Source organism: Cavia porcellus, unplaced genomic scaffold (assembly GCF_034190915.1).
Source record: "Cavia porcellus strain 051 isolate PalLab524CR breed Dunkin Hartley unplaced genomic scaffold, mCavPor4.1 scaffold_50, whole genome shotgun sequence".
Taxonomy (NCBI): Eukaryota; Metazoa; Chordata; class Mammalia; order Rodentia; family Caviidae; genus Cavia; species Cavia porcellus.
Genome location: NW_026947533.1, coordinates 4919601 through 4941991, shown reverse-complemented (window position 1 = coordinate 4941991; position 22391 = coordinate 4919601). Strand labels below are relative to the sequence as shown.

The 22391-nt window shown below is 43.4% G+C and overlaps 1 long non-coding RNA gene across 2 annotated transcripts in view; it reads left to right on the top strand.

The window, feature by feature from the left end:
- Nucleotides 1-22391, top strand: part of LOC134475051 (uncharacterized) — a 67178-nt gene that overhangs the window by 7204 nt on the left and 37583 nt on the right. The window contains exon 3 of one of the 2 annotated variants that reach the window (XR_010046017.1): nt 19580-20100. The exons of the other annotated variant lie outside the window; for it this stretch is intronic. This is a non-coding gene — a long non-coding RNA (uncharacterized LOC134475051). Of the gene's footprint in view, nt 1-19579; nt 20101-22391 lie in introns of those variants that run through there. 2 annotated transcript variants of the gene reach the window in all.

Genomic DNA, 22391 nt, shown 5'->3' with positions numbered 1-22391 from the left:
TACACTTTGAAAATTTAAATGCAGCAAACATGTAGATGCTTCAGATGTGGCAGGCATGGTGCTAAGCACATAATTCCATCCAAAGGGTCCCTTGTCTCTGAAGATGAGGTGTTTAGTGTCTTCACTTAGAGATATGTCATATTTTCAGGTGACTTCCTTTCCTGGGCATATGGTAGTTTCATTTCAATTCCATTAGGGAGCATGAAGATGTTCTCAGATTGCCCATAATATTTTTCCTTGAAGGATGTGAATGTTTCATATTAAAACTTCCACATGTCTGGGGGAGGAGGATTCCTAGCAAGTCTTCCTCTCATTTGCCTATGAATGATTACTTATGAGTCCTTGGATGTTTACCTCAGCCACACACTGTAGTGCTCCATACTCTGACAGCCTGTGAGGGGGGACAGCAGGTGGTGAGAGCAAGGGAAGGCTTTGCAAGGCCATGAACATCATTGCCTCGTGTGGATGAAGGACACATGCGTGTCACTCCTGGGGAACTTGTCTGCTAGCAGCTGCTATCACTTCCTGTCCTCCCATCCCAAACAGACCATGAGCTTTGTGTCCCTCCTGGGTAGTTTGCCTTTCCTGTAGGTGATGGTGCTGAGCCTCTTTAGTGGCAATGCTCTTTGCTTGGTAAACTTCAAGCAGTGTCTCTGTGCTGGGCTACTCCTATGCTGTCACCACCTGCTATTATGGGGCTGAACCAAACAACTGCAACTTGTTCATGCATGTGTTATCTATGTGCTGATGGGGATTTGTTCTGTTTATTGCTTGATTTTTGAAAGCAGGGTACCACAGCCATTTTTATTCATGTTCTTGTGTGTATATACACTTTTATTTCAAAGAAAAGTGCTTGAATGTGAAATTACTGGATCAAATTTCTGTTGTATGGCTACCTTAATAATTCTTAAAGTATCTTTGGAAGCAGTTGATTCAAGCAGAGTTAAATGGTTGGTTTTTGTTTTGTTTTGTTTTATTATGCTATACTATGCCATGCTATGTTATGTTCCACTATGTTATGTGTTGGTTAGGATTTTGAAACTCCTTCAGCATGTTTTCAGCGCTTTCTGATTTGACTTTGAATAATCAACCGGAGAAAATATAAGAATATAATAAAATTGACTAATTTTGCTTTGGAGAAAATTTAAAAAGGAAAACCCAGTCAGGGATGTTGGTGCACACCTGTCATTCCAGTACTCAGAAGGTTGAGACAGGGGGATTGTAGTGAGTTCGTGGTCATCCTGGGCTACAAGATAAGATTAAGACCAGCCTGAACTGCATAGCAAAACCCTTTCTAAAAACAAAATGAAAGAAAGAAAGAAAGAAAGAAAGAAAGAAAGAAAGAAAAAGTAATATAAAAATGAAAAGTTGAAAGTCACCTGTCAATTGAGAAATCAAATCTTTGTGAGGTTTTCTTGAATATGTGTTTTAGTCAACACAACTAGCATCAGATTTACCATCATGTAGGCATTGATGTTCTGCCTGGTGTTTGTATTGTTTTAATTTTTTAAAGTTTTTACTGAAATGAGTGCAGACATGCTACTGAATATACCCTCTTAGGATATGAGTAGCTCAGTATGAAGAGAATTTGATCATTCTTATTTTTTCTATCCTAAATTTATATTTTGAACAAGAATTTGATAAAGGGATTACTACCTTTTTTGAAATAAAAATAAGCATCTTATAAAGATACTCTTTTTCAGTGTATAAAATGGTAAAAATTATAATAGATTAATAGTGGTTAACGTACCTTGCACTGGGATTTCTGGAATTTCTAAATGATGGATATTTTCATACATTTGTAAAATTATTTACAAATTTTAACACACGGTCTCACTAATTTTCTAAGTTTCCCAGGCTAGGCTTAAATTTTTCCTCATTCTTCCTCACCCTCCCTGAGTGCTGGGATTACAGGAGTACATTATCCTGCATTGGCAATTGATAGCAATGTTTTGTATTCATGGAATAAAATGTTCAGCTTCGGTTTTTAGACACTTTGCAGAAAGAGTCGATCTACTTAAGCTATCTGTTACCTTTCTAGCCTGCAGTTTCTTTCACAGAATAAGACTGAAAATCCCATTAACAGTGTTTTAGATTCTCTGCTTTTTAACTGTGGTCAGCATGTGCTTCACAGCATCACTCTAATTGCCTTCTGCACTGGGACTGAGGTTTGGTGTCCTTGAAGCACATTCTCTTTTTATTTGATCCCTCCTGGAATTTGATTATTGTTTGAATTCAGACCCCCAGAAAGGTGTGAAAGTTAAAGCTACTTGGGGCACGCTGTCCTCCAGAAGGCCAGGCCAGTGTAAAACATTATTTTCCCTGCAGTCCTACTTTCCAAGGGTTTGTTTTGGTTTTTGGATATTAATTTTTGTTTCCAATTTTTGCTCTGTTCATCAGTGTGTCTGTCCCTGATGTCTGTGGGTCAGTGACATCAAAGGAAACAACACATTCATTACGGGTCATATTTCATTTTACTGAGAGATGTAGCCATTTTCTTTGGTATCCTCAAACTAACCCTACAGTGTATATTCTTGTGACTAACTATTTTCAGTTGTTTAGTCTTTTAAGCAAAATATTCTCATTATGCTGCTTCTACTGAATTAAACTGTAGCAGTCATGAGCCCGTCTCTTATTTTAGGCTCCATACCTTGACCAGCCTGCAGTGTCCCCATTTTCTGAACTGCTCCATGTGGTGAGTCCACATGCGGCAGTTGAGATCTGCACCTGAGTGGAAGACATTCAGTCAAATTGGGCTCTGTAACAGGATGACCTTCTTGAACAAAGGTCCCCTGAGGGAGATAAGGGGCCACAGGCCTGAAAGGAGGAGCTCTGGCAGCAGGGCCATTCCAGGCATCTCAGGTCCAGCCTGCAAGCTGTATTGCTTTGCTGAGAAGCTCACTCATGGATTACCAGCCCTGAATCTGGGCCTTTCTTTCCATGGTTCCAGCTAGGTGTCATGGTGTTCAGCACCTCTGCCTGGTACATCTTCCCCACCTTCAGATCTCAACAGAGATCTGCACAGCTCTGGGCTTCCTCTTCCAGGCTGCCACTATATGTAGAAACTACAGGTGTGAAATCTGTGACTATGAAACTCAACCTGTATACATTTAACCTGGAAATTCAACATCTAAGGCTTCTTTATAAAGAATGAGGCTGACAACAACCATATTTTCTTCTTACCCAGCTTAGTTGTGAATAGTTAGAAACCACTGAATGTACCACAGCAGAGCTGCTGCATCAATTATAAAATTACAGCCACTGAAAATGCAGCAAGAAGGCCATGTCTCAGGCCATGTCCCCGGTGTTACCTGAGATGACAGAGAGTTTATGGCCTGGCCCTCTCCACAGCACCAAGCAGTGGAGACACAGGGGCCCATGCAGCAGGTAAGCACAGGAGATAGGGACTCATCAATGGCAGACCATGATCCTGGGGGTATGCCTATTTCTGTTTTGTCCATTTTCTTATACCATTGAGTTAATTATAGTGCTCTATTCAATATTACTTCTATTCAGTTTAGTTAACAACAAATAGTGGCTAATATCTTGAAGAGGTAAGTGAAAATGGATGATTTAATTACATTATATACAATTAAATTCACAGTACATACTTCGAATATCTATGTGTGTGTGTGTGTGTAAAGGAGTCTTGATATTCAGAAAGGCAACACTCTGTTTATCACTATCTCTAACACATGAGGTCATGCAGAGCTCTTCCACGGTGCAGTGGTGCTAGAAGCCACCCTAGAAGCCACCGTGCACATCTGTGCCTGCTACTGCCAGAGGACAGCAAGAGATTTGGTTCCGTGTTTGTTCTTCTAGCAAGGAAGTCCTGAATCATCCTGCTGCCAGGCAGCTCAGGGAGTGAGCAGCATGCAGAGGAGCCCAGCACTGCCTGCCTCACACCCCTTTCCCCCACTGTATCCATGCTGCAGCCCTGCCAGGTTGCAGCCAAGACTCTGCCTCCTCAGCCCCAGGGTCCTCAGTTCCTGAGTCCTGGCCTCAGCCTCCACCAGGCTTCAGGTGCTGCCATGTGTTCAGCTGGCAGAGTGGGTGGTGCACACTCTCAGCCCCACATACACAAAGATCACTGACCACACTGACCCTTCCTGTCTGCAAATTTTGACTGAGGCTTTGGCATTGGAACAATACACAAAATTGTCATTACCTTTTCTTTTTGTTCTTTTTTTAGTGGTTTCTTTCTTTATTTAAACATATATTTAGAATTTCATTTTGCAAAAAAACCTTTGTCTGTCTTTTCATGCCCCAGTTAACTAAGCTCTTACAAATTTCTACTGCACTTCAAACCTATACGCTTGAATGCTCAGAATCCAATATGCAGCTTCGTAGCATTGTGGAAACAAAGCAGAAACTGAATTTGGGGATATTTCTTTGCCTTCTAGCACCTTGAAGAGCAAAACCCTGACTCGTGTGTTTTTACCTCCAAAATATAGGCTTCAGTACCAACTGAATCTGCCACTGACAAAATGAGTTTCCTGCATTTATTTCAAACAATCTCACTTCCCCTCAACTGGATAAGCACATTGTCTAAGATTTATTTTGCCCAAACTTGAAAAATGAGTTGCAGTATACAAGAGGCTGCTACCCATCCTGAAATAATGATGGGATTTTATGTAAACATATAGCCCAGCCCACATCCTGGCAGTCATGAGCTGAGAGAGGGGCAGATGTCTTGTGCAGATAGAAACACCTAGAAATAGTCAATCAGCAGCTGCAACAAGCAGGGAGCACAGCTGCTGAGCCTTCACTGCTGGGTGATGGAATGGTGTGGTAGGTTTTGCCCTGGGTTTACTGATGTGTCTTGGTAAATCCAGGTTGTTGCAGGGATTATCCTTCCAAAGGAAAATCATGTACTTGTATCATTCATTTGCCATTTTCTTTTGCATTCATGGAATCTGCATGCATGAGATTTTATGACTCTGCCATTGCAGACCCATTCATGGGCATTATTCCCATGTCTTGTCAAGGGCTAGTTTATTTACATAACATGCAGAGCATTTTTCTCAGCCTTGTTTCTCCAGACCTGTGCATTTTCAATCATTTCTTCAAAGGAAGCTAAACAATTTTGTTTGAGAAAACTTCAACTGTGTCGCTGTGCTTCTGTGTGACTTCCTTGCTGCCAGACCTGAAAAAGGAAGTGAGTTGGACCTGCTAGAGGGTTATCCCCAGAGGGACATGCTTTGCAGAGCTGTGCCAGGAAGGGCTGCTCATTAGGTGACTGGCCACCCTGACATCCAAATGTCCTTTCCCCAAGCTGGTCTTGGTTTTGGGAAGCATTGGATTGCTGTAGAGACTCCCTGTGCACTGGCTGGCTCTTGGAAAGCCTTGTGCTACCATGAGGTTGTCGGTTCCTAGACCTTCACCTCTGTGGCCCTGGGGCCAGTTAGTTCCAGCAACCATGCACAGTATCCTCCAGGTAGCTCTCCTGTGCACCTTCTATGTGGAGGCTAGGGAGGGTCCCAGTTCCTTTCTGCTTCAAACAGTACTGTGACTCAAACTCTTAAACAGAAATCTTGAAAAGTTGTGCAAGATTCTCTCTGGGAGAAATCTCTGTTCTTAGCCCTGCATGCTCCAGGGACACCAGTGTATAGCTCTGATGGGGGCTGCGTGTCAAGGTTCTGCTCTGCACCCCATAATTTCATATGTGCTTTTCAGCATCTGCCTTAGAACCTGCCATTGAATGGGGACACAGCACATGTCAGGGAACTGTCCCCTGCGTGCCTCAGCTTTGGGAGGCTCAACATTTTCTGTACTTGTTGGCCATGTGTGGTGATTGCCTTTGAGTTACAAGAATTTGTCACTTCTCTCACAAAGTGGACTCTTGAGACATCTTTCACACCTGTAATAACAATCATCTATCTGAATATTGGTTGTACGGAAAAGTTTCCTGCTGTGGTCTTTACATTAGTCTTGTTTCTGTTTTTCAAATGCCATGTATCAGAACTTTCAATCTCCATTCTATCACTGAAATCATGGGAAAGATTTTCCAACATGAAAAGATAAGTATATACAAAATGGTCTCTACGTTTTCCCTGTAGACTTTTAATGCAACAAACATGTGGATGTTTCAGATGTTGCAGACAGGGTGCCAAACACTCTTTTCCATCCAAAAGATCCTTTCCCTTGAGGATGAGGTGCACAGTGCCTTCATGTAGAGATTTCACAAATTTTATTTTGACTGTGTTTTCTGGGCTTATTTTATTTTTATGTCAATTTCATTAAAGATCATGGAGATTTTCCTAGAATTCCCACTATAATTTTCCTTGAAGGATATGAAATGTTTCATGTTATAACACCCATGTGTCCAGGGGAGGAGGATTCATAGCAAGTTATACACTCACATGCCTATGAGTGATCACTTATTCATCCTTAGATGTTTCCCTCAGCCACACACTATAGTGCTCTGTACTCTGACATTGTGTGAGGACAGATAACAGGTGGTGAGTGCAAGGGGAGGCTTTGCAAGGCTGTGGACATCATCACCCCGTGCTGATGAAGGACACATGAGCATCACGATTGCGGAACTTGTCTCCTAGCCACTGCTTTCACTTCCTGTCCTCCAATCCCAAACATACCATGGGTTTTGTGTTCCTGCTGGATAGTTTGCCTTTCCTAGCGGTAATGGATCTGAGCCTGTTCACTCTGGATGCTCTTTGTTGGTCTCCTTCAAGCAACATCTCTGTACTGGACTCACCCTGTGCTGCTTCTTATTGGTGGTGGATCCACCACACACTCTCGTGGGGCTGAACCAACAAATGTGGCTTGTTCATTCATCTGTCACCCATCTGCTGATACCATTTGTTCTGTTTCCGGGTTGGACCTGGAAAGCCAGGTGCCATAGCCGTTCTTATGCACATTCTTGAGTGGACACAGACTTTTATTTCAAAGAAGAATACTTAGATATGAAATTGCCAGATTACAAATCCTGTGTATGGTTAAATTAAGAATTGTTAAGGTACCCTTGGAAGCATTTTTTAAAATCAGAGTTAGGTGGTTGTTTTCAGTTTGGTACTGGGGATTGAACTTATAACCAAGTGTGCACTTACATTGCTGAATTAAACCTCTATCCCTGTCTTCATATTTTGTTTTACTTTATTTGGTTGTGTTTTTTATGCTATATTGTGTTACATTATGTTATGTTATGTCATGTTATGTTATGTTACACTATGTTTTGTGTTGGTGAGGATTTTGAATTTCCTTCAGTGTATTTTCGGTCCTTTCTGATTTCATTCATAACTCACGTGATAAACTATGAGAATATCACATTATCCTGGGTAATTTTATTTTGGAGATAATTTAAAAAGGAAATGAGAGCCAGGTTTGGTAATAAACATCTGTAATGCCAGAAGTTACAAGGCTGAGACAGCAAGATTGCTGTGAGTTGAGGTCAGCCTGGGCTACAACGTGAGTTCAAGGCAGTCTGAACTTCCTAGAAAAATGCTGTTTCAAAAATAAAAAATAAATCAAAATGAAAATACATTTAAAAAGGTTAAAAAAGAGACAAAACTCATCTATCAATTGACAAATCAAATCTTTGTGAATTTTTCTTACATATGTACTTTAATCAGCACACTGAACATTAGGGTTACTATTTGGTAGATATTGATCTACTGCCAAGAAGTTGAACTGTTTCAATTTGTTTGACCTTTTAACTGAGATGAGTGTAGATATGCTACTAAATGTACCCTTTCAGGATTTGGAGAGTTTAGTATAAAGAGAATTTGATGGTTCTTTTCATTTTTGAACTAAATTTATATATGGAAGTAGGATTTGAGCAAAGGGTTACATTATTGTTTTTTTTTTTAAACTTCCTTGTCTTATTTTATGTAATTCATGTACATATTACTAAGGAGCACATAAAATATGCTATTTTTAAGTCTATAAAAGGATAAAAAGTATACAAATTAATAATGAGAGAATAACATTAGATAATGTATTGTGCACAATGATCTGTTGGATTTTTTAATGATCTATATTTCCACTCATTTGTAAAATTTGTTAATGTTTTTACAAATTTCAAAGCATGATCTCACTAAGATTGTGAGTTTCCCAGGTCAGGTTTAAACCTTTCCTTATTCAGTCCCCCTCCACTCCCGGAGTGCTAGGATTGCAAGTGTACATTATCATGAGTTGGTAATCAGTGGTAATTTTGTGCATTCATAGAATGCAATAATTGGCTTTGATCTTTAAACACTTTGCAGAAAGAATGGATCTAGTTAAGCTCTCTACTATGTTCCTGACTGGCAGTTTCTTTCACAGTGAGGAGGACTGAAAATCCCATTAACACTGTTGCTAGATTCTCTGCTTTGTAACTGTGGTCATCATGCAAATCAGAATATCACTGCAAATGCCTTCTGCACTGGGACTGAGGCTTGGTGTCCTTGAAGCACATTCTGTATTTTTTTTATCCCTTGTGGATTTCTATGATTGTTTGAAATCAAACCCCAAGAAGGTGTGAAATTTAAAGCTACTTGGGTAACACTGCCCTCCAGAAGGCCAGGAGAGTGTAAAATATCATTTTCTCTACGATCGGGCTTTCCAAGATTTTTTTGTTTAGCATTCAATTTCTATGGATTGAATACTAAAGTTTAGCTCCATGACCTTCCACATTTAAAATTCTTTTTATTTTCATCCAGCTTCTGGATAAGTGGCTGCATTGCTGAGGCTGTCCTTAAATTTGTAATGTTGCTGCCTCAGCCTTCCAGACTGTTGGGATTACAACGGCACCACCAGACCTTGTTTCATCATAGTGTTGTTAAAAACTCACTGGCTGAGCAAGGAATCAGTAAAATGCCTGCAATGCCTGCACTAAGGAGGCTGAGGCAGCAGGATTCCTGGGAGTTCCAGACAAGCCTGCAACACACTCTGAGTTCAGCTCAGGCCAGAGCTACACAGGAAGACCTTGACCAAAAAAAGAAAAAGAAAACTAGTGAAAATGGAAGCAAACTAAAGCGGAGGGGAGGGAGGAAGGGAAGGGAGGTGAGGAGAGGAGAGGAGAGGAGAGGGCCCAAGAAGCAAAGCTTGCAGCTTGTCAGCCTCTGAGCATGATGTCAGGGATGGGCTTGTCATTTGTGTTCTTTCCTGTGCTGAGATTCATTCCTCCTACACATGGTGTGTGAATGGTTCCTACCAAGAAAGGATGGTGAACTTTTAAATTTCTCAAAGTGATTTTTCCATATCTCTTGAGGGGTTAACTGTGCCTCATGCTGTGAATGTGGCAAGTGACACTGAATGATTTGTGCAAGTGTAATCATTCTAGCACCACTGAGGGCTTAACCAAGTGTTTATTGTGGTGTTTAAATTTTGCATGTGCTGGTGAATTTATCTGATAAGCATTTAGTTGAATATTTTTGTGTATGTTCATTAAGAACATTGGCCATTACAGCATTACCATTTTCATCTACAAGGAGCTGAGGGTGGTTCCCTTCCCTTGAAAGAGGTGAAAGATGATTAGTATTTATTCTTTTTCAAAATTTTATTTTGATGGTAGTAAAATACAGCAGAGCAAGACAGAACAAACAAATGGAGACAGTGCAGTGAAATTGGTACAGAACTTCACAACAGGGCACCATGATAACAAGTAAGAGGTACCATAGTATATCTCGTTATCTTCACAATAATTTTCCGCTCAATAAGTTATAGCATTGTCAAACAAAAAAGAACATTTAAAAACCAGTTAAAAGAGAATATTGAATAGAGCAAGACAATTAATCATAATAAAGCAAAAGATTAAAGACATTTGTTTTCAAACAGAAGATAGAAGGAAATCCCCTGTATTTTCTATATTGCACACAGTCATATTTCCAAGAGATGCTCAGAACTCAGCCGCCTGTTGCTAACCAGGGTGTGAGCAAGTGGGATGTATGGTTCTCAGCCCATGCACCACTGGGCTCACTGGAGATGGTGACTGGTTCTCCTCCTGGATCCCATCAGGGGTGCTTGCCAGGAAGGCCTGATAATTTTTTTTCTTGTTCAGTTGCCTAAGTCCCAACATGGCCAGATCCAGTATTTATTCTTTATTGTACACTTGATAGAACTCAGCTGGGCATTTATCATATCCTGGCATTTGTTTTTGTTAGCGAGCAGTTATGATTGTTGACCCAAGCCTGTGTTTGTTATAGCTCTGTAAAATGGTTTGTTTTCTCCTGAGGGTGTGGATCAAGGACACCAAAGGAGATCATGTACCCATTAAGGTCATGTCTCATTTTACTTAGGGACATAGCCATTTACTTTTGCATCTTCAAACTTCCCCTACAATATATATTTTTGTGAGTAATCCATTAAGTTATTTAGTTTTTTTAATGCACATTGTTGCAGGGTGCAGTTACTCCTACAGGACACTGGGGCAGGCTAGGGCCAGATCTCTTATTTCAGGCTTTTTACTCTCACCTGCCTGAGGAGTGTCCCTACCTCCTCACTTGCTCCCTGTAAACACCTGTCCTGCTCCACAGTTGTGGTGAGTCCACATGCAGCAGTTGGGATCCCAACTGGGTGGAAGACATTCAGTCAAGGTGGGCTGTGTAACAGGCTGACCTCATGTAGAGCTCCCCTGAATGAGACTGGGGGGGTCTCAGGCCTGCAGGGAGGAGCTCTGGCTGCAGGGCCATTCCCAGTCCTCCCTTATCCAGTGAGCAGTGTGTGCTGCTTTGCTGAGAAGATGATTGATAGATCAGGAGGCCTGGACCTGAGCATTTCTTGCCCACGATTCCCTACTAGGTACCCTGGTGTCCTCCAACTCTGCCTGGTCCATCTTCCCCGGACTTCAGATCTCCACAAAGACCTGAGCATACCCAGGCTTCTCCTTCCAGGCTCCAACTCTGTGCTTAGTTCTAGTGTGAGTTCTAAGACCAGAAAATTCAATTTATATACATTTAACCTGGAAATTCCACTTCTAATGCAACATTATTATGAAATGAGATTGACAGACACCTGTAATCTCTTCTTCCTCAGTTATGAATGTGGGTAGTTAGAAACCATGAATGTGTCACAGCAGGACTGCTGAGTCAATTATAAAATTACAGTCACAGAAAATGCTGAAAGAAGGCCTTGCCCTACGCCACTGAAAATGTGGGAAGCAGGCCAATTCCTGGGCCATTTCCGCATTCCTACCTGAGATGATAGAAAAGCTCATGGCCTGGCCTCCCTCCACCCAGCAGTGAAGAGAAACAAACCCAAATCACAGAGGATGACAAGAAAGAGGACTTCCTGGAGGGCAGCCCACTGATCCTGGGAGGGATGCCTTTGTGGAGTTTTTTCCATTTTCCATTCCATTGCATTATTTATAGTGTTCTATTCAATGTTACTTTTATTCAATTCAGTTAGTATTTAATAGTGGCTAATTTCTTGAATAGGTTTGTGAAAATGAATGATTTAATTTCATTATATATAGTGAAAGTTATGCACAATACAGACACTTTGAATAGAACTGTATATATAAAATAAGGAGGCTTGATATTCAGCAAGCCAACACATCTTTCATGACTAACTTTTAAAAACTCCAATACATGAATCCATGAGCATCCCTCTGTGGTGTGTGTTGCTGCCCTCCCTACCTTAGAAGCCATCGTGTTCACCTGTGCTTGCTACTGCAGAGGACAGAGAGAGTTTTTCTTCAGAGTCTATTTTTCCAGCAAGGAATTCCTGAACCTTCCTGCCTTCAGTCAGAGCAGGGAGTGTGCAGCATGCGAAGGAGCCCAGCACTACCTGCCTTACACCCCTTAACCCTACCACATCCATGCTGCATCCCTGCAGGTAGGGAAGTCAGAGCAGCCAGAATGCATCAAAGACTCTGCCACCGCAAGCCCAGGGGTCTCAGTATGGGGTCCTGGTCTCAGTTTCCACCAGGATTCAGGTGCTACCCTGCATTCATCTGGCTTAGTGGGCTGGGCACACACTCTGCCCCTTAGGAGAGGAAGACCACTCACACAGTGACCATTCCAGCCTGCAAATTTCACTTCTCTCCTTTCTGACTGAGGCTGTGGCATTGGAACAAAACACAGCATTGTCATTACATTTCTTTTTCTTCTCCACTTTTTCCTGGTTTTTCTGTTTATTTGAGCATATATTTAGAAGTGCATTTTGCCAAAAAACATTTTCTTGTCTTTTCACTCCTCACTTGACAGAAGATTTTACAGATTTCTACTGTAGTTCAAACCCGATGTACTTGAATGCTGAGAATCCACTCTCCAGCTTGGTAGAATGAAGGAAGCAAAGCAGAAACTGAAATTGAGGACATTTCTGTGCCTTCCAGCATTTTGTAAGCCAAACCCTGACTAATGACTGTTTACCCCCAAAATATGGGTTTCAGTGCCAACTGAATCTATCAATGACAAATGAGTTTTGTGCATTTACTTCAAACAATCTCATTTCCTCTGAGCTGGCTAAGCACATTGTGTAATGTTTATTATGCCTAAACTTGAAAAATAATTTCCAGTAAACAAGAGGCTACCACCCATCCTGAAATCATGATTGGATTTTATGTAAACACAGTCTGATACATATCCTGGCAGCCATGAGCTGAGAGAGGCAGGGATGGCTTATGCAGATAGAAACACCTCCAAATTGTCAACCAGCAGCAGCATCAAGCAGGGAGCAGAGATGCTGAGCCTTCACAGTTGCATGATGGAATCATCCGGTGGGTTTTGCCCTGGGTTTACTGAGGTGGTAGATCTAGGTTGCTGCTGGGATTTTCCTTCCTGTAGTGCAGTGCCAAAAGAAAGTCATGTAGATGTAGCATTTACTTGGAGTTTTTCTTTTGCAGTTGTGAAACATGCATGCATGTGATTTCATACCTCTGCCATAGCAGACCCACAAATGAGCATTATTTTTATGACTTGTAAAGGGTCAGTTTATTTATACACAATGCAGAATGCTGTTCTCAGTCTTGTTTTACTGAGACTTGTGCATTTTCTATCATTTCTTCAAAAGAAGCTAAGCAATTTAGTCTGAGAAAACTTCAGTTTTATTGCTTTCTGTGTGAAGTCCTTGCTGACAGACCTGAAGCAGGAAGTGAGGAGGACCTGCTGGATGTTCAGCTTCAGAGGGATACTCTTTGCTCAGCTGTGTCAGGCAGGGCTGACCCTCACCTGACTTGCCACTCTGGCATCCAAATGCCCGTGCCCAGTGCTGGCCCTGGTTTTGGGAAGCACTCGCTTGCAGTGTAGACTCCCAGGGCACTGGCTGAACCTTGGAAACCTTGCTGTGCCGTGACCTTTTCACACCTAGACCTGCACCTCTATGACCTAGGGCACAGCTCTCTCCAAAAGCCATGCACAGCATCCTTCAAACAGCTCTTAGGTGCATGCTGTACATGGAGGATAGGGAAGGAACCAATTCCTTCCTGCTTCAAACAGTACTGTGAATCAAACTCTTGAAAAGAAATCTTGGAAATTTTTGCAACATTCTATGTTGGAGATATCTCTCTTGTTAGTCCTATGAGGTCTAGGGATGGCTCTATATAGCTGTGATTGGAGATGTGGGACAGGATTCTTCTCTGTCACCCATGTTCTCTTTAGTGCTGTTCAGGTCCTGCCTTAAAATGTGCCATTGGATGGGGACAAAGCACATCTCAGTGTTTTATGCCTGTGTGAATCAACTTTGGGAAGCTGAGTGTTTTCTGCACCTATTGGCTACAGGTAGTGATTTCCTTTCGAATTACAAGACTTTCTCACTTCTCTCACAAAATGGACAAGTGAGACCTCTTTTACTCGGGTAATTCAAACCCCGGGAAGGTGAAGTAATTTCATCACTAATCACAGCACTAAACAATGAACCAATCAGAGATGCTAGGTTTAGCTGCCTCTATGACTTCATGAGGCTTTGGAGGGAACACCCAGATACAAACCATAACACCTTCTAAAGTAAGTCCTCTGAAGATGCCTGTGCTCTGGACTAGCAGATAATAACTTGCCTTATTCCAGGTTTTTATCTTATTTATTTTATTTTTTAATCTACTTTTTTGAGACTTTCACTGTATAGTTCAGACTGGCCTTCAATTCACTATGTAAACTTGGTGTAAACCTTGGTGAAAACCAATTCACTATGTAAACCTAGAACTTGTGATGATCCTCCTGTCTCCCCCTAAGTGCTGGGATTAAAGGCATGTACCATCACATCCAGCTATTGTTTGTTAAGTTTTATTTATTGATTTACTTGAGACTACTCAATTTATTTATCCTTGTTATTCTCCATTATACAATAATCCTAATACATGTGATGAAATTCAAGACCAACCTCAACAACTTAGCAACTTAGCAAGGCCCTGTCTGGAAATAAATTATGATACAGCTACCAGGGCACTGGATTCAATCCCCAGCACTTCCAAAAATAAATAAATCTATAAATAAATAAAACTTCTTATAAATAAATCTATAAACAAAACTGCTTAGAAAGAAAATTATAAATAAATAAAATTGCTTTTAAGTAAATCTATCAGTAAACAAAATCTATGATGGATAGCTCAGATGATAAGTGTTTTAGAAGCAATTTTATTTCATTATAATTGACATACAATGAACTTTCAGGTTTAAAGTACAAAATTAGATGAATCTTGACATGGGCCAGGGATATAGCTCAGTGGCAAAGTACTCCCTTGCAAGCACAGGTTCTGGAATTTGGTTCCTAAATAACAAAAACAAAACAAAACTAAAATTGAAAAACAAACAAAGATCCCCTAGGAATCTTGACATACATGAGCCCCTTGAAAACCATCACCCAATGGTGATGTGTACGTCATGTTCAAATTTTTCTTATGACTCTTTTCAAATGCTTCTTTCTATCCCAAGCAATGCATCTGCTTTTTGTCTCTGAGAATTACTTTGTATTTTCTAGAGGTGACATGTCTGTAACCACCCAGTATACACAGTGCTTTTGTTTTTGTTTTTGGGGGGAGCTGGTAGAATTTTTTCAATCCTCATAACCATGTGAGGTTTCCCGTTTGCTGCTCCCTGTCAGTGGCTGAGCCATCACATCCCACTGTATGGATGAACCACAGATCCTCATGTGTCCATCAGCTGGGGCCCTGTGTTGTGTTTCCAGTTTTGATCTTAAAAATAAAGTTGCTGCAGTCATTCTTGTGTTTGTATAGCTGTAGCGTTCATTTCCCTGGGGAAGGTACTTAGTGTGAAGTGAATATTTTGTGCCTTGAATGTTAACTGTCTTTCAGAGTAGTTGTTCAAAGCAAAATTAAGACTTCTGGTTCTTCCTGTGAGTATTTTTAAGCACTGTTCTTATGTTTTTCAGTCTTTTTGAGGTGATTTCATACAATTTACCTAAGGAAAGGTTATTTCTATTACATAAAATTCAGCATTTTTTGACTTTGGATAGAATTTTAAAGGTGCAAAAACCCCCAAAATACTGTATATATGCACATATGTAAATCACCTATAATCTTAACATCACAAAACTTCTGCAATGTGATGATTAATCTTCATTGTCAACTTGATGGGCTTGAGAGCTGTCCAGGGATTAGTAAAGTGTCGGTGTTGCTCCCGGCCGGCAGGAAGAACACGCAACAATATCTGGCGGTGGTCAGGCTTTTCTTTATTTTCTCTTTATACAGTCTGCCCCGAAGCCTCTACCGGTCCGCTCTCTGCGGCTCCTTCCGTGCTTCTTCTCTACAGCCTGTCCCGAAGCCTCTACCGGTCCGCTCTCCGCGGCTCCTTCTGTGCTTCTTCTCTACAGTCTGTCCCGAAGCCTCTACCGGTCCGCTCTCCGCGGCTCCTTCCGTGCTTCTTCTCTACAGTCTGTCCCGAAGCCTCTACCGGTCCGCTCTCTGCGGCTCCTTCCGTGCTTCTTCTCTACAGTCTGTCCCGAAGCCTCTACCGGTCCGCTCTCCGCGGCTCCTTCCGTGCTTCTTCTCTCGTGGTGGGAGAGGCACTCACTTTTATAGGGTTACAGTGGCCAATCAGTTCAAAGCACGCGATGCGGGCTGATTGGCTAACATCAGTTGTTGCTAGGCAGACTATCTTACAGAGCAGGTTGTTTACCAAGCAGGAAGCAGGAGATAAGCGCCATCTTAGCACACTCGATGGGAGGGGTAATCTAGCTCAGGCTTTGCTCTTTCTTACAGGCCTCACGTCCGCCAAGTAAGGCGACCGGGCTCGGCCGCGGCTCCCAACATCTTCCCCTATTTTATTTTACAAGAATGAGCGCATCGCAGCCCGTCCTGGATCGAGCATAGAGGCCTACGTCCTGTATCTGAGGCCCACCGCAGGCCTTTGGGTTGGAATCTGGGCGGCTGTCCCAGGGTCCACCAAGGCCTTGAGGCCCTCGTCCTTTTTTCCAGGGCCAGGAACGAACTGGACGGAACCTGGATGCACATAGGCATGCGCTCATGCCACTCCGTGTGATCCCCTCGGAGAGGCATCTAGACTCTGGGCAGAATCTAGCAATCCAGCAGCTTTCGTGCGATGTGGGGTAGGGCCTGGCTTAGGTCGAGTCATGCTGGGGAGGCACGCTCTTACCCGTCATTGACTCACCCACCCTGCTACATGTTGTTGTCTAGGGAGGAGAATGTGGGAAGCCTGTCATATCTAGTCTCGGTCGTAGGCCAATCGAGCAAGCCATGCGTATGCCTGAGGGTCATTTTGTCTATTTCGGACTGCTGCCAGAGCCGCGTGGGCAACCATGCGGACCTGACGTCGGGCCGCCACAAGGCGTCCATTAATAAACGATGTGACCCATCTGAGCAAGAATGGTCCTATAAGTAAAAGCAGAAGCAGGGAGCAGATAGCACTCCCAGTGTCTTCGGCCAATGGACTTGTCGCACGTGTCAGTCTCTCTGGGACCCACAGTGGTTCCCGTCCCGGTTCCTGCGGAAAAACACAAACCGCACCTCGGTTCCAGCTGATTACCGGATCCGGGCCCATCCATTGTCCTGTTAGGACATCTTTCCATTTCACCCATCCCTTATTGCTAGGGGATGGACTAGAATGCTCCATAGCTGGTGAGCGGTTATTATTGTTTAAATTTAAAAAATTGTATGTGAACAGTGCCATAGATAACCGTGCCTTTGGAGGCAGGCCTTGGCTTACTCCTCCTCTTTGTTTATATAAAACTTCTTTGAGGCTTTTGTGAGCTCTCTCAATAATTCCTTGACCTTGAGGATTGTATGGGATACCATGCTTTAATTGTCTGCCATTGATCTTAAGCAAAAGCATGGGCCTCTTGTCAAGAGTCATGTGGAGTACTGGAACCTCTTATGGAGGCTGGGGAGCAGCAGGAGCTGTGCTATCCTGTCCCTCTCATTAATTACCATAGTACCTACAAGAGTTTGTACCATAATCTGAATATTTCCTGTATAATCTGAGTCTATGACCCCAGGGATCACGGTGAGACCCCAAAGGGCTGTGGAGGACCTTCCGATTACTAGGCCAACTGTATTTTCAGGCAGCAGTCCCTTGAAGGTGGTTTCGACCACCTGAACACCCATGTCGGGCGCTAATATGAGTCTGGAGGCGACACAGAGGTCCACGCCTGCTGACCCAGGGGTAGCCCTTGTGGAAGGCTGCCACCCTGTGTTGTTGTCTCGGGGGTGGGGGCCTGCCGGCGAGGAGATCCCCCTCTGGCCGTTTTTTGGCTCGTTAACATCTCGGCCACAAATACGATTTCCTTGAGCATCATAGACTGATCTGCAATCCTCTGCCTTATGTGGGCCCTTTCTGCATCTCCCGCAGACGCCATACTATCCCTCGTTTTTGGGGCGAGGCCTGGCGCTTGTGTTATTCGGGCAGTCGCATTTGATATGCCCTGGGTCCCCACAGCTGAAGCACCCCTTGGCCTTGCGCTCTTTCCTCGGCCCTCGAGGGCCCTTTTGTTGTACTGCCGCGGCTAGGAGGGCCACAACTCCTGAATGGGAAAGTGGCCCTCCTATTTCTCTGCATATTCTGATCCAGGCGTTAAGGTCCTTATTCTTATGTGGGGCTATTGCTGCTTTACATTCTTTTGTACACTGTTCAAAAATTAACTGCCTGATGAGCGGACGAGCCACATCCTGGTCGGAAAATATTTTATCAGCAGCATCCTGCATCCTGGCCACAAAGTCAACGAATGGCTCCGTGGTGCCTTGAACTATTTTTGAAAGACATAGGGAGGCTGTTCCAGCACCACTTACCTGCTTCCAGGTGCGAAGCCCTATGGCATTAATTTGTTCATAAACAGCGCCGGGGAACTAGGTCTGATCATCTGCATGTTGGCCTTCTCCCATAAGCATATCCTTATTCCATCCCCGGTTTCCCCGGCTGGCATTTCTCTCAGCCTGTTCGGCGGAGAACTCCGCGTACCAGGCTCGCCAGTCTAGGTAACTACCCGAGGGCAGGCAGGCTTTTGCCAACTGGACCCAATCCGCGGGGGTAAGGGGCCCGGCGGATAGGTTCTCCAGCATGGCAATGGTATATGGTGCAGTAGGTCCGAAGGTCGTAACAGCGCTTTTAAGTTCTCTAATCTGTTTTATTTCAAAGGGTTCCCACACATTACGTCCCTGGCCTAGGGCCATTTGTACAGGATATATCCCATAGGGGCCACTATCTATCCCTGGGAACGGGTGGTCTTCATTAGACACATGAACCCCACGCCACAGCTGTCTGTGGAAATAACGTCCCGCCTTGTAGGACTTTCAGGTCCTTTCAGGTCCTTGAGAGCTCCCCCCGTAACTACCCTCACTCTTAGTGCCGCTACTTGGCATGTTTCCCATTTTTAATATATCTTCTGTTATTTTTACTTCTATGTTTATGTTTTACACTCTTTTATTACCTTAAGTTCTGGTGTTATGTTTCATACTCACCGCGTGAGGCCCAAGAAACCCGCCACTTACGCGTGAGGTTGAGAGGAGTCTAAAAACCCTGTAGGTGCATGCCACCCAGGGCCCAGGCTTATCCTCTACTCACCTGTCCTGCAGCACCGTACTGGAGAATGCAGTCCACCGCCGCGTCTCGGGGTTGATCAGTCCCCGTACGGGCCACCAGTTGTCGGTGTCGCTCCTGGCCGGCAGGAAGAACACGCAACAATATCTGGCGGTGGTCAGGCTTTTCTTTATTTTCTCTTTATACAGTCTGCCCCGAAGCCTCTACCGGTCCACTCTCCGCGGCTCCTTCCGTGCTTCTTCTCTACAGTCTGTCCCGAAGCCTCTACCGGTCCGCTCTCCGCGGCTCCTTCCGTGCTTCTTCTCTACAGTCTGTCCCGAAGCCTCTACCGGTCCGCTCTCCGCGGCTCCTTCCGTGCTTCTTCTCTACAGTCTGTCCCGAAGCCTCCACCGGTCCGCTCTCCGCAGCTCCTTCCGTGCTTCTTCTCTACAGTCTGTCCCGAAGCCTCTACCGGTCCGCTCTCCGCGGCTCCTTCCGTGCTTCTTCTCTCGTGGTGGGAGAGGCACTCACTTTTATAGGGTTACAGTGGCCAATCAGTTCAAAGCGTGCGATGCGGGCTGATTGGCTAACATCAGTTGTTGCTAGGCAGACTATCTTACAGAGCGGGTTGTTTACCAAGCAGGAAGCAGGAGATAAGCGCCATCTTAGCACACTCGATGGGAGGGGTAATCTAGCTCAGGCTTTGCTCTTTCTTACAGGCCTCACGTCCGCCAAGTAAGGCGACAGGGCTCGGCCGCGGCTCCCAACAGTAAAGTGTACTTCTGGGCTCCTCTGTATGAGTCATGGAGAAGTGACCCTAGGTACTCCATCTGGTCTCTGGCCCCTTCCTCCTTGGCACTGTCCCACCACTCTGCTTCCTGGACACCATGGGCTGAGCAGCTTTGCTCCATCACCCTTCTGCTGTGATGTCCCTGCATTGGAACCAGGCAGGAATGAATCACCTGAAACATAAGGCTTTTCCTCTTCTCAGTTGTGAGTCTTGGATTCTGTGTCCTACTAATGGGAAAGCTTGACCAAGACAATTGTTTTTATGTTTACATATGTGCTTCAACCTACACAGCTTTTATAGAATTTACCAAATTTTACCATTCCTTTCAGGTCGGATGTGGGAATTGTTTCAATTTTTTTATGCATTTAAATGAGCTGTGTAGAAACACTGTTAAATGCATTCTTCATGATTTAGAACTTTTGTGACTAATAAATTATTCTCAAAAGTAAATACTTACTTATTTTTATGCTTCCATTTGTATAAATATCCAGAACAGGCAAATCCTTAGAAAGCACAATAGTGGTTCATGGCTGAGCGTGGGGAATGGAGAATGACAGTTTAATGAACCTAGGTTATCACTGGGGATGGTGAAGCTGTTCTTTACAAGGCATAGTGAGGGTCTCACAGCCCTTAGTGCGTGAAATGCCACTGATCTGTGTGTTCCAGGATAGATGTGAATTTTAGATTGAATTTTGCCTTAATAAAGAAAGAAGAGCAGATGAGGAGTCTCCCTACCCCCACCACAGACCTGTACAATGGGAGCCTATTGAGGATGGCACTGGTCATGGAGACCTTTCCCAAATGCTTCTTCTACTCCTTCTGCTTGTAATGAAGCAATCAGAGACATGTTACTGAGTGTAGGTGAAGAATCAAATGTGCATGATCAGGAGACAAGAAGTTTTAACTGTAGGTTCTGTCCTTTGTGTGATATATGGGACTCGGGAATGTATTACTCCTCAAAAAGTGAACAAGGTGTCAAAAAATTGTCCCTGAATCCACTCATCTCTTCTGTCCAATTTATTGTCCCCTATCTACTGTCTAAAATATGTTAAAATATGCACAACACAAAATCTACTAATTTTGTCAATGACCAGTTCAGTGAGTTAAGAACATTTACCTTGTGCAATTATAAGCATCATCCTGCTCCAAAACTCTATTTCTGAACTGGAACTGTGAACCCTCCCAACAATAGCATCTTTTCCCTTCCTTGAACTCCTGGAAACACCATTCTACTGTCTGTCTCCAAGAATTGGACTCTTCTGGGCCATCACATATTTGGAATACTTAACATTTTCCTTTTCTCTCCATTTTATTTCATTTAGCATAATGTTGCAGAATATATACATACCACCTTTTGTTCATCCACCTTTTGGGGGGTGTTTCCATGTTTTGGCTCTTAGAAATAATGGGAATGCAAGTATCTGTTTGAGCTCCTGATTTATGTTAAGCTGTATAAGTATATTTAGAATTGTTGAATCATAGGAGAATTCTATAGAATTTGGAGAGGACAGCTATGTTGTTCCCTACAGCAGCCCGTCCATTTTACAACCCCACCAACAGCACACGAAGTTTGGGTTTCTCACTTAGATCCTCTGGACCAGGGAGCAGTCACAGAATCTAATCAAGCTGCTGGCACTGATCCTTGGTCTGTGGAGCCTCAGACTACACTCCACCTGACTGATTTGTGTGGCACATGGAGCAGTAGGAAAAAAGAGGGGCTGGACCCACACCCAAGTTAGGGTCAGTTCTGCAATGATGTGAACTCTTTAAGGACTGTCCCCTTCTGCACCATGGAAACCAGTAGCCTGGTGATGCACACCTTGCAGCCCCCCACTCCCCAGTGAAGCCCAGGTGCCCACAAAGCTAGCTTTTGCAGTGTTAGTGTGGGTGCTCCACTTTCTGTTTTTTAGCAGAAAGAGCTAGATGAATCAGCTGTTGCCTCTACAAGGGCAGCAGAGCTCTGATTGGCTGTGTTCCAAAATTAGTTGCTGACTCTCACATTATCCAGGGAACTGATGTTCAGGCTGGGGTCCACCTTGGGTGAGCTGGAGGAAATAGACCCTGGTTGAATGCCCTGTCCATGTCTGGGACCAGATACCAGAGGCCAGACGGGAGAGCGGGGGATAGAATCCCCACTGCAAAGATCTCCTGGATCAGTTATGAGAAAACTTTTAGAGACCAAGGACCCAAACTGTAACCCCAAACCCACTTATTTATTGCACTGACAACACTGCAACTAGATCTGAATACTGAACTGAAGTTTTAGTTTAGAAAAAAAAACTACTGATCCATTGACATATTTTGTCTTGAGAGAAAAACACAATCATAAAGCTTTCAATGATACAATCTTTTATTGAAAAGTGAAGGTTTGCATTTGGTATGCTTTCACACAATTAATGTTATCTCTGCAGGTGCATGCACACTGATAATTTGTCAAAGTTTGGCTCATACTGCATTCACTTCAGAGCAACACATGCAACACTCAAGTCATCATTTGGTCTCCTTCATGTATCAGATTTAATATAATTGAAAGCTGAAAACAGCAGCCCACAAGCATAACCTGATCCAGAGTAACAAAAGCACTCCCAAGTGCTTTCATTGACTTAATGGTTTTTTGTCTTTTTGATACACAGTCTCACTATACAGTTCAAGATGGCAATCAGTCTGTGAGTAGAAGAGATCAGGCAGGAGAAGAAACAAATGAAGGTGAGAAACACAGAGCCATGAGAAGAAAGACATCT